Source organism: Nomia melanderi, chromosome 2 (genome assembly GCF_051020985.1).
Source record: "Nomia melanderi isolate GNS246 chromosome 2, iyNomMela1, whole genome shotgun sequence".
In the NCBI taxonomy this organism is placed as follows: Eukaryota; Metazoa; Arthropoda; class Insecta; order Hymenoptera; family Halictidae; genus Nomia; species Nomia melanderi.
Window position 1 is genome coordinate 20658245 of NC_135000.1, and position 12582 is coordinate 20670826.

A 12582-nucleotide genomic window follows, 5' to 3' on the forward strand; every position below is an offset into this window, starting at 1 on the left:
TGGCTGTTCTCTATGAATAGTAATTGCCTCGTTTGGGAATGAGAAATGTGTGGTTGTAATAAGACATTTATAGCCTCGTTGTGCTTATCAGTAATCGCGATCAGTAGTGTTTTAAAAGAATAGATCTATAAAATGCGTGCACGGGGCGCAGGCAGCATACACCGGACAATATTTACGCGTTTCTTTCAAATATCGATTATCGGGTTTACTGTATTCATAACAGTTTGAATTGTAATAAATTATAACAGTCTTTCCTATGTTGCGAACTGTAGTTTATAGCCTCATGTTTGTCGCAATGAATTTGCGCACTCACAATTTTCTTTCAATTCGCGTCAAGTTATTACAATATTTTAGATTCTCCAACTTCTATACATATTACACTTCCATAAATATTAATTACACCCACATATTCGCATCAACAGAATTCTAAAAACATCAAACACACTGATCCTCCGTCGTCGTAGAATGTTCAACGGAAAAAAACCTGTTATGGTCTGATCTCCGTTGATTCAGGCTGTGTATCCGAGCCTCTCGCCTCGGGGTATACCGGGGCTCGATTTGTCGGTGCAAATCGGTGGTTCAGAGGGCGGATTCAATAATAAAAGCGGCGGCGAAGAAAGTCTCGGAAAAGCGAGAGGAGAGTTCGAAGCGTGTGAATCGGGTGTGCGCCAGGTCGCGAATGGATTTTCCTCTTTACCGGGGTGGAAGCAGAGCGGAATAGAGAAATAAAAAGAGAAGGGGAGGCAGTCTAGAGAGGAAGGTGTACGATAACGGTCCTTCGTTCCGTCCATCGGTGTCGATTTGCATTCGGGAGCGTACGTTTGCTTTACCAGCGCCGGGTAATCGGTAAACCGCCGTCTCGAGGTTCTTATCGCGTGACAGCGGCGCATAGGGGCTTAAGGAACCCCCTCCTCTTCGCGGGAAAGAAACACGAGAACGGGGCGCGTGCTTTCTTGCCCGGTTTTACACGTGCGCCCACGATCGGTTCGTGAACCGGACCGCTCCGCTACCGCGCTCGCGCTTGCGTCGCTGAATGATCGTTTCTCATTTACATACGGCTGAATATAAAGTAAACTTTCGAACCGGCGCAGCGCAGCACGCGCACGGAGCTCTCTCCTACTGTCGCGTTGCACGTCCGTGTACGTGCGTGTCTCGTTACGCTCGGATTTGAATGCTTTCCGCCTCGGCTCCACGCCCGATCCTGCGCGCCCCGGCTATCTCTGAACAAGGTCCTACGAACATTTCCCATGGACTTCATTCTCTCTCGTGGATTCGGTTAATTCGTCGTCGACACGTTTACCGCAGTGTTTTAGGTGGCCTCTGAATTGTGGGCGTAGACGCGTTGAAAGCGAGTTAACTGGTTTTTAAAGATATTCTTGTTCATTGAATATTCGTTGATATTTCTTGACCATTCACTAGGAAATTTGAAGGTTGTAGAAATGGAAGAAGAAGAATGAAGGGAAGATATGAAATAGGAGGTATTACGCAAAGGGCAATGGTCAACGAATATCTCATACCTATTAATTTAATCTGGAAGATACTTACCAGCGATACGGTAATTAAAGTTTACAGCCCACAAGCGAGAAACTGGAAACCATTTTTCGATTTTATAATGCTTGTATTTTGGTTTTCGACGAGATCTCGGTTACGTCAAACTATAGATATTTTTAGCAGCGAGGTTCTTTTTTTTCTTGGGAATCGATTAAGGGGTTCAGAAGGCAACTCACGGCGTTGTCGATCTTAATTATGGCTAATTGTCGGGCCACCTTTTTAACGTCGCCTGATGACTCCTTTCTTTCGACCGGCGGAAGATCAATGTGATGCGATGAACAGAAAAAGCTCGCCTTTGGTTGTATCCCGGTTGATTCTCCGTTCGCGGAAAGAATTTCCTCCGAGCACGAATAGACTCATCATAAGACCAGTATCTTTCGAGTTTTTCAAATCGGAATTTTCGGACCTTTCGAGAAGAAACGATAACGCTATCGCCGGGACGGAGATAAGATAAACGCACGATTAAATTGTATAATTGAACGGAAACGTGACGAATTTCTTTCTAAACGAGGATTCAGATTTCGGTATCTGTCGGGCTTCGCCGTTTCACAGGCGGATGCATCCATTAGCGCAATCTTATCTGAAAATGTGGAACCGAGATTAACTTATTAGACGATTCCAACGAAGCCAAGAATACTTCGAGATAGGTGTAATTTCGCGATAAGGCGCGTGTAAAAGTGGAGGGACTATGACTCGAATAGTTTTTGCGAAAACTATTACTGCGAGATAAGAGAAGGCTTTCTTTGTGCTGTAAGGTATTCCTCGTGACGCTGGAAAGCTAGAATCACCAACTCATGCAGTAGTTTGCTTACTGACAGTGTTGCAACAGTGGTGACAATATAAAAACGTTTAGTTGTTATTAAATACAAAAGTTCAATGCATTACAAAAATGTCTAAAATTCAACGAGCTTTTTCCATCTTGTCCACAATGAAATCCTTAATCGTCTAACGAAATTTCTCTTACAATTCTCTCACAATCTATCTATCAAAAAATACTTCCCATTGAACTCTGTTTAAATAAAAACGCTGAACTCTTCCATAACTCTTACAAACCCAAAAATACAATAAAAAGTTACAAAGAAAGATAACATCCTTTCCACGCTACGGATTCCACAAAAAAACGGCCTAAGAAAAGTGTAAAAGAAACCCTTCAAGAAAAACTGTCCCAAAATCAATGTTCAAAGTTCGAAGCAAAGAAAGAAGGTGGAAGATCAACGTCAGAGAAAATAGAAGTTCCGCGCGCACGGTAGCCAAAAACGAAGAAAAAGGAGGGAAGAGAAGAATAAAAATGGGGGTCGAACGGTGTCCCACGGAGGCTGTCCGTCGGCCGGACCAAACAAACAATCTTTATCTCCTTTACGGCCGCCCTTATCTGCCGCGGCTGACTCTTCTCCAGCTTTCCCGTGGCAGGTTCAGCCTTTTTCTCGCCCTCCGTACGTGAACAAGTCCTTTGTGTTCGCCCGGCATACTTTCTCGCCGCGTTCCACGCCGGGGAAAAGGAGACTGAGGAAATAAGAGGCTCGGGGATCAACGAATGAAACGGGGGACGAGAGAGAGAGAGAGAGAGAGAGAGATAGAGCCCGACGAAAAGGTTCGTCTAGTCAGGAAAATTTGAATAAATCTCGGCCGGCGCGCGCCACCGTGCTGAATATCATTTCGTTCTTTCGCGGAGAGTGCGCTCCGACGATTCCCTGTCCCCGTCCCCCGGCTACTTTCAATGAAGCGCGAAAACTACCCCACCGCTCGCCGACAAAATGGACGTCTCGGCCGTGAGTCATTCGTGGAAACGGTCGACGGTGCAGGCCTCGCGACGCGAAAACCTGGCCGTGTGTCACGCACCTCGTCGTGGGAGAACGATCGATCGTGAATCCATTTCCGAGCGGTTTTCCTTTTTCCACGGAAGGAAATTCTTGGACGATATTTGAATTCTTCATGCGGATCTCGCGACGGTCCAAGTTGCCTAATGGCTGTTGTAGTTCTTCTTTGAGTTTGCACGCGCGTTACTTGGTTCGATTATCATTTATTTTTTATATTTCCTATGTTGGGAAGAAAGAGTTCTTCGTTGAGGGTTATTTATGTAAGAGTAGTAAGTGTTTTAGTGTATGTTTGGTAGTTTAATGTGAAACTTTTGTTGGCTCGTTATTATTACTGCTTAAGATTGTATATTTTCGATAGCATCTTATAAAACTTAATTATATAATGGTCGAGAATGTTGGAGATACTGCGATTTGCTTGGGATTAGTTTTTGCAAACGGTGTTTGCGATAGAAATATCCTCGCGGTGTAAAAATGTAGATTTTTATCTGTGACGGATTACAAACGCAAAAACTCATTTATAATTTTTAGTAAATATTAAAAGGGTGTACGGTTTCTATGTGCATCGTTTGAAAATATTAAAACCTGTATAAGGTCTCTTTACAAAACGCTGTGCGCCATAATTGACTCTCATTTGCTCGGCACACGGGCACTATAAAGAAGTAGCTCCGCGCAACAGGAAAGAGGCGAAGCTGAGCAATTCAACGCAAGGACAGAAAACCAGTCTTTTTTCTCGGAGGAAGATCGTCTAGATTAACCGAGGATACGCGTGAAAGGAACGGTGTAAGGCTTTGTCCATGATCTCGCCACCTATGCTCTATAATCTCCGTGGTTTTCGATACCACCACCTGTTACGTAAATACACGTAAGGGACGCTCGGAGATGTGGCCAATTGATTTACGCTGTTACCTTCTGCGGGAGACCTTACCTGGCAACCATTCAGTGAATTATCGATTTCAAGTGTTGTCTGTCGCGTAATGGATTCCCACCGTGTAATTCCATTTCTTTATTTAAGCCTTCTCAGTTTCTCCCTGGGCACGCTGTTGCACATGTGCGTGTCGGTTTTCTGATTTGGAATTGGGATGGATTTAAACATCGTTTTTAAGTTTTTGAAATCTTTGCGGTTTATTTGAACTATTTTGGTATGCTTAAACGCAGGTATATCTAGGTAGAAAAAAGGCATATTGGGAAGTATAATTAAATTCAAATGGTGATTTAATTTATCTTGTCAACTGAACGAATTAAAGCGTATTTTGTATAAGATAATTGAGATGTAATTACCATTTGTATATGGGAAATTTGCATTTATTTGTAAATTGAAGAATGTTTCCATTCTCTTAATTTGTTTCTATTATGCTTTTAATAGTAACTTTTTCATTTAATTCTTTTGTGATACTTGGAGAATATGGGAATGATACATTGTCAGTTCCAGGAAAATACTTGCGTCATTCATGCGTAGGTGTGCGAAGGAGTCAAAGTGTCAATTAACGTGGAAAATGTTGCTTTATAAAGGCTCTCGAAGGCTGATAAAAGAGATGCTTCCTACGTACGACTTAATATACTTTTAGAATAGAGCTTCATATTTAATGTTCGAAGTCAGGTGTTATGCACGTTTAATATTCAGTGCAGTATAAACTTTGATAAAGTTCAGTAAAGCTTTTTTATTTCCTTTGAAACACGATGAAATTCTTAACAGACGAAAGATGTTTCTCCTAGATAATACTTTCCATAAATTAACTGGAGAAGATCCATATTTCCACGAAGGTCCGTAATCTATTAAAATCTGGCTTACATATACACTATTATCTAAAAGAATTTCCAAAGTCTTTCCTTAACTTTAGACACAACATTTCAACTGTAAAAAAAATTAAAAAAACGCATATTCATATCTTAAAACTAAATTTAGAGCCTTCATTTTGTCTCATTCAATATTACCAAACAAGAAGTTCATCTTCATTTATTCGTACTGTTCCCATACCGAAGAAAGAACAATAATTTTCCAAGACCCATTTTCCAATTACAATATCACCTATCAAAGATATGACTGTTTCTTCGTTACTCTTGCACCGAACAGTCATCTCCAAAAAGCCGTACAACGTATATTACCGTACACCGCAAGAATCGATCAACCACGTTCGAAAGAATCACGTTCTTTAATATCTCCGTTATCCGCCCTGGAAAAGCGCGCGAAACTTATTGCGGTGAAAATACTCGAGTCGCTCGTTTCCTAACTTTCCCCCGTCCGCTCTTTTTCAGCGTACGGTTTCCGCTTTACGCTTTTTCCTTTCCTCGTTCTGTCCGTCCGCGAGCAAAGGATATTTATTTCTTCCCGGAATTTCAATATCAGCTTCTTTTCCACCTTTTCAAACGTCGCCACCCCACGCTTCCGCGCGTTTCTCGGGAGCGCGGCCGCGTTCCCGGAACACGTGCCGACATGATTTACGATCGTCGAATCGCGAGGTTCGCCGCTGGTCTCCCGCTAGACGCGCGAGACGCGGTCATAATCCAGTGCTCCTATTCTGGCCGGATCAGTCACGCGCGTTAACAAACACGCTCTCGCTACCGTTCATCGTCTTCCCCCGACGCGGCGGCGAACAAAGAAACGCAACGTAACGATAATTAATGAACTCTGTGTCGTCACGGTGCCGGCGACCACCGTACGATGATTGTTTTCCCCCGGGTTCCTTGGTGATCTGAGCACTACCGTCGCGAATCCTTCGGACAGGTCTGCGACCACCTGGTTCTACTTGAGAGAGTACAATTGCAGAATTTCAACGATTAGATTTTCTTTTGTGTATTTTTACGGATTAGGGTTTAGAAACGTTATTGTCAACTTTGATGTTGAAATTTAAAAAACTGATGAATTCAGGGGGTTTTGAGTGAGATATGTGACAGTAAGTATTTGATAGATTTAAGATTCATCTTCTATTTGTGTTTCGTGAATAGAGAACATCGAATTTGTTAGTTATGAAGAGTTCACTAACCATCGTAAACAAAAAAGTAACATTCTAATATAAATCCGGTACTTTCGCAAGTTATTACTTTCATCGCATTGATCCTTAGTCATTATTATTTGTGCCACTCATTGGATAAATCGGTTAACTCCACAATACAGAAAGTAGAGAAAAGTGAAGTTAACAGCTGTTCAAGCACATAGACAGTGAAGTCTTAAAAAATTCAGAAAATAGGGTTAACCGATGAGCGGCCTATTTTTCAGTTTCTGCTTCACGGAATCCATACACCATCGGAACACCTCATACACCCCATCAGAATCGTATACAAAATCATCTCGAATGATGTTCCATCTTCATTTTCCACTTTCCCTGTTAAGTCGTTACAGCTATTGTAGGCAAACGAACAGAGATATAATTTTAAATATTTCTTATTATATTCTTTACCTTTCAATTATTAAAAATTAATATCACAACGATCAGCGACATTATCAGTCAAAACCGAGATCCCGAACGATTTAGATGATTCGCCTCTTTAATGTTAAGTGCACCACGCCCGTCAAATGACCTACACTTCCAGATGAAAAAAACGCATTTATAGTTTCCCGTTTTCGTCAAAAACGAATGAAAATATATAATATTTCTCTCATTACGCAAAAGTTACTTTGCGCGCCGGTTCCGCATTAGATCAACAATCTATATTCCTTTCGCAGAAATACGATCGGTAGCTAAAATGCCGGTACGTGTAGAGTTAATTGATTAAAATATAACTGATTGTTTCTCCTTTTCCGACTGCACTGTCATTATTCCGGCGACACCGTCGAAGACAGACGAGGGTGGCAAAGAGGGGTAGTTTGTATCCCGGGGGTCGCAGCCCCGTAACCTCTGCCGCTGGCATGTGCAAAAGCTGCCGGACAATGAAGCTGTAGCTAACCTGGAAAACTGGACGGCAGAGAAAGGGAATTCGGTTGGACGTGGGGTGGAAAGTAGACAATGGGTGTGCGCGCGCGAGGGCGCTGCTGGTCCGGCTGGGGCAGGGGTCGTCTGGGTGCGCATAAAACGTGGACGACGCGCGCGCGCGCGCGTGGGCGTGCGAGAGCCCCTCGTCTGTGTAGTTCCGATTCAATTTTTGCGTCACAAAAGAATCGCGGAAACGGCCGGAATGGGACTGTACACGGCGGAAGGAAGGAAGGAAAGGGGTAGAACGGCGCGCGAAGCCTCGAACGGGGGCGGCGGAGGCTCACGGGGAGGGAAAGGGGATGGACGAGTGCGTCACGTTCGAGGAAAATCCCATTCGCGCAAATTGGATGGCCCCGCTTCGACTCGAGAGAGCCTCGCAATTAAAAAGTTTCGAACCGCGAATAATAATAAAAAAAGAAGGTCGCGATCTCCTCTGCCGCGTGCGGAGATTGCGCGAGGTGTTTCTCTTTTTTCGATTGGTCCTTTCTTTTTTTTTCGCGCGCGAGGAGATGTAAGTGACGGTTCTAGTTTCGATTCGATGGATAGTTTTGTTTCCGCGTATCGGCGAATTCTGGGGGATTCGAGACTAAACGTATAGAATCCACTAAACTTATAGAAAACACGTAGAACAAGCATTTGACTGTCTTAGAACGTGACGTGTGTTTCTTTGATCACCTTCTTATTTGCTTTTTATGTGAACATCCGTTGTTTTTCATTATTTTATTAGTTTAGGAAGAGGCGTGCATTTAAGCGATGAATACGAGAAATCTTGGAGCAGTAAACAAATTCTTTCAGTTTGGTTTCTGCGAACTAGGCCGGAAGAAAGATTTCCGCTCTAGTTCTCAAATACTCTCGATTCCGGATGTTGCATGGGATACTTCTATTTTCTTAGACTATCCTAGCTGTAATCGAGTAAACACGGTTTTATTAGGTGAAAAACAGTTTTATTCGTCGATCTGACGATTGCCGACGATCTAAGTACAGGTTATCGAGTCCTTATCGCGCATTTTCCTCGTTTCTCCGTGGTCTTTTTCTCGTTTGCAGGAGGCAGCGATTCCGATCATCGAGTCCAATCACCGGGCAGGATTTCCAAGGAGTAAAAATCGCGTCACGAAGCCGGGCGTAAAACATGATTAAAGCCCGATTGAAATTCGATACCGGGAGTTCTTCTTGTTCCTTTATAATTTATGGAGATTAAGTTCGCGATATCGGTCCGCGGAGCGTAATCGTCGCTTGCCGCGGTGATGTGCAGTCGTGCGGCGTGGGAAATGATTTTTTGGATCAGAGAAAGTGAAGGTTAGATCCTCTAAGAAGTGCTGACGTATTGCGGTTTATAATTCCTTACTTCTCACTTTTCTTTGGGCGGATACACGATAATTTTGCTTGTCCCTGTCACTGATATCCAGCGATCCCCTATTTTAAAAATCATAAAATTGACTGATATTAACTTGTCATGGCTTGTTCGACAAGAAAACTCAATTCCTCTACATTTTTCCGAAACTTTTTATTTTTTATCTATCCTGGATATCATAATATCATACAAATACCTGACTCCTTGCCTTATGACTCCCTTCACAACGGGCTCAATTAAACTACTTCATCGGTAACAGTTCAGTAGAAAAAAAAGCGAATCTGATACTTATACCGTATCTATAATTTAAGGTTAAAGATTGATAATCGACGAATAAAATTTCATCCACGCTAAAAATAAATGAACAACACTTGGATCTGTCAAGTTCGGTTCAAAGTTTCCTTCACGATTCAAACACGATATTCTATCAGAAATCAATGTTACCATCGAATTAAAAGCGCGAATCGAGTCCTCAAACAATAATATGAACACAATGCAACTCACAGCAGAATTTTTGTTGCGTTCAAAGTTTTCGTCGCGACCTTGCCCGCGGGTCTTCTCTCGCGGCGGGGTCAAAGAATTTTAATCTGCATTCCGCGTGGCTTCTTTGTCGCGGACTCCGCGGGGGACGAGCCGATAGATCGATCCTCCTGACGTGCAATTAATTGCGAAGGAGCCACCGGTCTGAGCTGAAAAGGACGATTACTGGGATTTTTAACGAAGCGACCGTGTCTAACGAGCAAATCGGTCTTCGCGTGACTATTGAGCGGCAAAAAGACGGCGGCGGCGGCGCTGTGTCGCCCATAATGTTTCTCCTAAGCGAGTTATTTAATTCTACGTGCCGGTTTTTCGATTCCCCCCTATCCCTCCCTCGTTTTTCGTTCTATTTTCTTATGTTCGCTTCGTTTTGTCTGTTTTTTTCGCGCGGCACACGCTGCCTTGTCGCCCGAGGCGATACACTGTGTACGACGCCGTAATTACGGACGCCTGCTCGTCGTTTTTTCAGCTCGCGCGCGCACTCCGGCTAGGTTATCGGCAATTATTATACGCTACAAATCGGCCGATCGTCGTTATTTATGCCGGGAGCGTCGCATAGGAAACTAGTTTGAGAGTTACGTGAAAGACATAGAACAAAAGGGCAAGCTGATGAATTTTAGTGGCATGTTATGTTGTTCATGAATCAGAATCAAGGCAGAGACTCATTTTTCTCGTTAAATAATTGTCTTATCCGTAACGCGACCGTTCATCTTTATTAATGGCTCGACCGTTTGCTGCGCATTGTATATCATTTAATCTGAATAAGATACCGCAGGTCTTCTGTCGGACGTTTATATCGTGGATGTAATTAATACTTCTATATTTAACGCGCTGTTGGAGAGGCATAAGTTTTATGCTTCAGAAATTAGGTAAGACTGGAGGGTTTATATGGGACGACGCGCGAGCAGCTTTGTACGACGAGTTGTGTGGCCGTGGATGTATTCTGTGTTATTTTTACAGTTGAGCTGATTTTCTTATGTTCGTATTTTCGTTAGCATCTGTTATATTCCTGTGAAAGGTTTCGGCCGGTTAAAAGTACAATAAATATTTTCTTGAATTCTCCAGTTTAATAAACACTTTCTTGATTTATTGTAACTAAACCTACGATGTCTAATTGTTTTAACATCTCATAAAGATTTGAAACAGGATCTATCAAAGTACTGAACCAAATGCTCATAAAATTTTCCAACGACCAGCTTCCTTTCCAAAAATTATGCAGGAATGTCTAATTCTCTCGAATCAGCCGGTAGAACCGAAAAGTAAACGACAGCCACTTTCCGATACGAGCCGTTATCCGGCGCATCATTTCAGCGGGTGCAATTCCGACGCATTTCAAGCAACAGAAAGACAAAAACGAGGCGCGTCGCGGTCGGGGGAGAAAAAAGAAGGGTAAACCGAGTAGAACCGAACCGAACCAAAGCGAAAAGAAAAGGGAGGAAAAATTCCTGGCGGTACGCGGATGCCGAACCACCGCCCTTTTCACCGATGCAATTTCTCGCGGCGCATTCTCCCCTGACACCGTGAGACAATAACCCGACACGGCCAGGCCCGGTCGGAATGCTACCAACGTGACATAACGAACCGCAGCCGTCGATGCCTCACGCGCGCTTTTCAAAAGTCCGGGCTAAATGCATCGCCGTGGTTCGACCGAGATGCACTTGCATAATCCCGGCCCCTATCGGCCGATACAGGCGACCCTATTCTGTCGCTTCGCGGGACGCCCGGTCGGACAACTTCGCGAGCTGAAGCCTTTTTAACGACACAATTATTGAGCAATCAAACCGAATGGTTTCCATTTTCTTACATAGAACAAGAGCAAAGTGACCGAGTTCGATTTGGATTATCTATTTATTACTAATGAATTCATTTAATAATATTTTAGAAAATCGTCCGTGTTCCACGACTAACTCCGGAACAAGAAATTTGAAATGGTTTATATCCGTTTCACAGTTCTAGAATTAATAATCGGAACTACTTCTACAGCTACAGTAACAGAAAGCGTAAAGCTGCTCTTGCGCGGAAATTATGGAATTAATTTCTTTACTCTCAACCGTGGATGCTGTAATTAAAGTTGAGCTGAATCTCGATAAATGCGCTCTTGTGATTCTTCAAAGGCATCAGGAGCGAGTCACTGTTGCTGCTCTACATTCCGAGTATTAATTTTTAATTAAGACACGCGGCAGTTTTGTTTTTCCATCGAACATCGTTGATTATAAAAAGAGTTCCGCGACGGTAGTGCCTTTAAAACGAAACAAATGGAAATGGGTCATTTAAACCCGGCTCGTAATCCCAGTATCAATGTTAACGCACGTTACATCAACATTTCTCGTGCCACATTGAATTCCGTGCGCCAGTTCACCAATACCATCCGCCGAACAGCATCCTTGGCCGCCATTAGTCCGCCGCGGTGGATAAACGACAGCCGTACGCGAAAGGATACAAGCGCGCACGAAGTCGCGACGCACGCGCCCGCGCGCGTGGCATATCCAGAGCGTGAAAGAACGAGAAGAATTAAAAGAAAGGAGAAACTGGGAACGGTCGGGCGCGGGCGAAGAAAAAAAAACCTGGTTGAAGGAGCGACGGGGGCGGTCGGTGGATTTATATTCCGCGAAATACAGGCGTGCTAATGAGGTACACTAATTAAAAAGTTCTCGACTTTCTATGGCCGTCTCAAAGAAAGGAGCTCGCGCGCGGCCGGGCCGCGACGCGGCGGAACGCCGCTGATTTTTCGCGAGTCGGTTACACGAAACCCCGGCGGCCTGCGTGCGCTCGCTCGTTCGCGAGACACCGTCGCCGCTTCTCGCCGGTAGATGCGGCTCAAAGGAGGAAGGTAAATGTCTCTGAAGAAGCCGAGGGAATTTGCGGGACACGATAACGCGACAAAAGGGAGCACGGTTGTTACGGTGGATTCGACTCGGAAGCGCGACACGATAATGACGGACGACGGTCGGATACACGGGGAAGCAGGGGCGGGTCTCGCGGAAACAAAGCTGTGGAGGGAGACGAAGAGATAGGAAATGGAAGAACTCGGTGGACTGCTGGAAGAGAGAGAGGAATGAAGCGGGAAAGTTAGTGAGCAAGCGAACGAACGGGCAAGACGAGTAAATGACAGGTACCGAAAAAAGTTCGTGATTCTCGTTAGGAGTGAATTGATATTAGATTTCGATCAGTGTTTCAGTAATTTAAAGGATCAAATTGGTATTAGCAATTTGAAATTGGGATTATGTTTGCCGATGGTATCAAATAAAGAAAATTATTTTACAAAAACGTTCCCTGCGTTGAAATTTTTATTTAAGGGCCTGTCGAAGTTTTTCTGGCATGTAATAGAACTTAGAGAAGCGTTGGATGAAAGGAAATATGAACGGGCAACCTAGCGAGCAGATGGATGATAGAATTCGGAAAAACGTTGGAAGAGAAA

General features: G+C 43.8%; 1 protein-coding gene across 1 annotated transcript in view; it reads left to right on the forward strand.

Moving 5' to 3' along the window:
* Nucleotides 1-12582, forward strand: part of PlexA (plexin A) — a 316934-nt gene that overhangs the window by 43733 nt on the left and 260619 nt on the right. The gene's annotated exons all lie outside the window — the stretch shown is intronic.